The sequence below is a fragment of the Nerophis ophidion genome, linkage group LG02, assembly GCF_033978795.1.
Source record: "Nerophis ophidion isolate RoL-2023_Sa linkage group LG02, RoL_Noph_v1.0, whole genome shotgun sequence".
Classification (NCBI taxonomy): Eukaryota; Metazoa; Chordata; class Actinopteri; order Syngnathiformes; family Syngnathidae; genus Nerophis; species Nerophis ophidion.
This window is the reverse complement of record NC_084612.1, coordinates 74,941,095-74,945,417: the sequence shown is the minus strand read 5'-3', so window position 1 is coordinate 74,945,417 and position 4,323 is coordinate 74,941,095.

Below are 4,323 nucleotides of genomic sequence, written 5' to 3'. Positions count from 1 at the left end.
AAAAATTTTTAAAACTTCAAAAAATACAACAAGCAACTGGGAACTGATTGTTATTGTTTTTACCCCCTTTTGAAATTGCTGATAATGTTCCCCTTTAAGCGATATCTTCCCGTATCCTACCTTCTGTCTCTTAGCAATCAAGAATATCTTCAGCGTTCGTTTTCATCCTTACTTCACTGTTGGGACATGTATTGAAACAGATGGTCGGAGTATGGAGGCAGATAGCGAAAACGAAATTGAAGAAGAAATTGAAGCTATTGAGCGAATAGCTATTGACGGTATTCGGCCATAGCGTGGGTGTACCTAATGAAGTGGCCCATAGCATGGCTGCCTTATTAGCATCGCCGGTAAAATGTGCGGACCAAACGATCAGGACTTTCGCATCTTGTGACACTGGAGCAACTTAAATCCGTCGATTGGTAAGTGTTTGTTTCGCATTAAATGTGGGTATCTAGTTTCAAATGTACATACAGCTAGCGTAAATAGCATGTTAGCAACGATTAGTGTAGCATTTTAGCATCGATTAGCTGGCAGTCATGCCGTGACCAAATATGTCTGATTAGCACATAAGTCAACAAAACTCACCTTTGTGATTTCGTTGAGTTAATCGTTGCAAATGCATCTGCAGGTTATCAATCAATCAATCAATGTTTACTTATATAGCCCTAAATCACTAGTGTCTCAAAGGGCTGCACAAACCACTACGACATCCTCGGTAGGCCCACATAAGGGCAAGGAAAACTCACACCCAGTGGGACGTCGGTGACAATGATGACTATGAGAACATGATACTGTGAAAGATCAATCCATAATGGATCCAACACAGTCGCGAGAGTCCAGTCCAAAGCGGATCCAACACAGCAGCGAGAGTCCCGTTCACAGCGGAGCCAGCAGGAAACCATCCCAAGCGGAGGCTGATCAGCAGTTTGGTTATCCATACATCTTTGTGCCATGTCTGTCTTAGCATCGCCGGTCAAATGTGAAGACACTCTGGTACATTCAATGGGGGTCTGGCGGCAGATTTCTTGCCGGTGGTGCAACTTGAATCCCTCCCTGTTAGTGTTGTTACACCCTCCGACAACACACCCACCAGGCATGATGTCTCCAAGGTTCCAAAAAATAGTCGAAAAAATTGAAAATAACAGAGCTGAGACCCGGTGTTTGTAATGTGTTGAAAATGAAAATGGTGGGTGTGTTACCTCGGCGACGTCACATTCTGACGTCATCGCTAAAAGACCGATAAACACAAAAGCATTTAATTTGCCAAAATCCACCCAATTAGAGTTCGGAAATCGGTTAAAAAAATACATGGTCTTTTTTCTGCAACATCAAGGTATATAGTGACGCTTGCATAGCTTTGGTGATAATGTTCAATCAATCAATCAATGTTTATTTATATAGCCCCAAATCACAAATGTCTCAAAGGGCTGCACAAATCATTACGACTACAACATCCTCGGAAGAACCCACAAAAGGGCAAGGAAAACTCACACCCAGTGGGCAGGGAGAATTCACATCCAGTGGGACGCCAGTGACAATGCTGACTATGAGAAACCTTGGAGAGGACCTCAGATGTGGGCAACCCCCCCCCTCTAGGGGACCGAAAGCAATGGATGTCGAGCGGGTCTAACATGATACTGTGAAAGTTCAATCCATAGTGGCTCAAAGACCGCAGTGAGAGTCCCGTCCACAGGAAACCATCTCAAGCGGATCAGCAGCGTAGAGATGTCCCCAACCGATACAGGCGAGCGGTCCATCCTGGGTCTCGACTCTGGACAGTCAGTACTTCATCCATGGTCATCGGACCGGACCCCCTCCACAAGGGAGGGGGGGGACATAGGAGAATGAAAAGAAGCGGCAGATCAACTGGTCTAAAAAGGAGGTCTATTTAAAGGCTAGAGTATACAGATGAGTTTTAAGATGTTCCCCTTTAAAGTCCTACTGAAAGCCACTACTAGCGACCACGCAGTCTGATAGTTTATATATCAATGATGAAATATTAACATTGCAACACATGCCAATACGGGCCGCTTTAGTTTACTAAATTACAATTTTAAATTTCCCGGGAGTTTCGTCTTGAAAACATCGTGTAATGGCAAGACGTCACGCGTTTTTAGGAAGTATGAGCGCTACGCACACACAGCTAAAAGTCGTCTGCTTTAACGGCATAATTATACAGTATTTTGGACATCTGTGTTGATGAATCTTTTGCAATTTGTTCAATTAATATTGGAGAAGTCACAGTAGAAAGATGGAGTTGGGAAGCTTTAGCCTTTAGCCACACAAACGCACGGCGATTCCATGTTTAAATTCCCGGAGGTGAACATTTACTATGGATCACAGCGCGGTCAAGCGAACAGGAATTCAGAGCAAATGTTACCCAGCAGGTTTCGGTGAGAAAATTGTGGTTAAAAAGTCGCTTCTTACCGGAGAAAAGCTGAGCTTGGGCCGTCCATGAAACTGCCGTCGACTCCCCTGAGACATTAGCGTCAACACACCCGTGGAGACACCCTTCCGACTATCAGGTACTATCAAACTTGACTATCAGGTAATATTAAACTCACTAAAACACTAGCAACACAATAGAAAGATAAGGGATTTCCTAGAATTATCCGAGTAAATGTGTCTAAAAAGATCGGAATCCGTCCCAATGCATTTGCGTTTTTTTTTTTTCCTAGTCCGTCGCTATCTATATCCTCAAACACAAATCTTTCATCCTCGCTCAAATGAATGGGGAAATTGTCGTTTTGTCGGTCCGAGTAGCACTTTTTGTTGGAGGCTCCCATTAAAAACAATGTGAATATGTGAGGAGCCCTTAACGTGTGACGTCATCGTCTGCGACTTCCTTTTCTCTTAACACCGACAGTTGCGGACTTTATCGTGGATGTTCTCTACTAAATCCTTTCAGCCAAAATATGGCAATATGGCGAAATGATCAAGTATGACACATAGAATGGACCTGCTATCCCCGTTTAAGTAAGAAAATCCCATTTCAGTAGGCCTTTTAAAGGAAGACATGGAACTGCTACAGTGAAATACCAACAAAAAAAGAGAAAAAGCCACCAAAATAAGAATGCAAGACAAGAAGTAAAACACTACACACAGCAAAACAGCAAAAAAGTGAAAATAAGTCATGATGTGATGTGACAGGTGGTGACAGTACACCTGCTTTGAGACAATAGCTACAGTTGTGATCAAAATGATTCAACCCCCACACAATTTTGGTGTTTTAGCCAGTTAGACATTTATTCCATATTTTGTTTATAGTCATATCAAATGGTTTCCTGTGGACGGGACTCTCACTGCTGTGTTGGAGCCACTATGGATTGAACTTTCACAGTATCATGTTAGACCCGCTCCACATCCATTGCTTTCGGTCCCCTAGAGGGGGGGGGGTTGCCCACATCTGAGGTCCTCTCCAAGGTTTCTCATAGTCAGCATTGTCACTGGCGTCCCACTGAATGTGAATTCTCCCTGCCCACTGGGTGTGAGTTTTCCTTGCCCTTTTGTGGGTTCTTCCGAGGATGTTGTAGTCGTAATGATTTGTGCAGTCCTTTTAGACATTTGTGATTTGGGGCTATATAAATAAACATTGATTGATTGATTGATCAAATAAAGATGTGTCAAATAGACAAATGCAACTTAAATTGTAACACTGTATTTTACAAAATACCAAAAAAGGACATTTTTCTTAATATCTCATTGACAAAAGTATTCAACCCCCTAGTTCCATGCATCTTTAGTACTTAGTAGAACAGTAATGACATCCTTCAAAGGTGATACATAAGCTTCTTGCAAGCATCTCCAGGTATTTTAGTCCATTCCTCTTGGGCAAAGGCCTCCAGTTCTTTCATATTCTTGGGCTTCTTCAAGTCCCACCACAGCTTTTCTAGAGGATTTAGGTCTGGCGACTGTGAAGGCCACTCCAGAGTCTTCCAGCCCTTCTTCTGCAACCACTCTGATGTTGATTTGGAGGTATGCTTGGGATCCTTGTCCTGTTGGAAGCTCCAACGTCTCCCAAGCCTCAGCTTCCTCACTGACTTCATGACATTTGCAGCTAATATATCCTGCTAGGAAATAGAATTCATAATGCCTTGAACGCACGGGAGATTCCCGGTACCTGAGGCAGAGAAACAGCCCCAGAGCATGATTGACCCCCCACCATGCTTAACAGTAGGAAAGGTGTTCTTTTCTTTGTAAGCTTCATTTTTTTTCTCCTCCAGACATAACGTTGATTCATAGGCCCAAAGAGTTCCACTTTTGTCTCATCACTCTATAGAACAGTTTCTCAAAACCTTTGTGGTTTGTCCAGATGATTTTTGG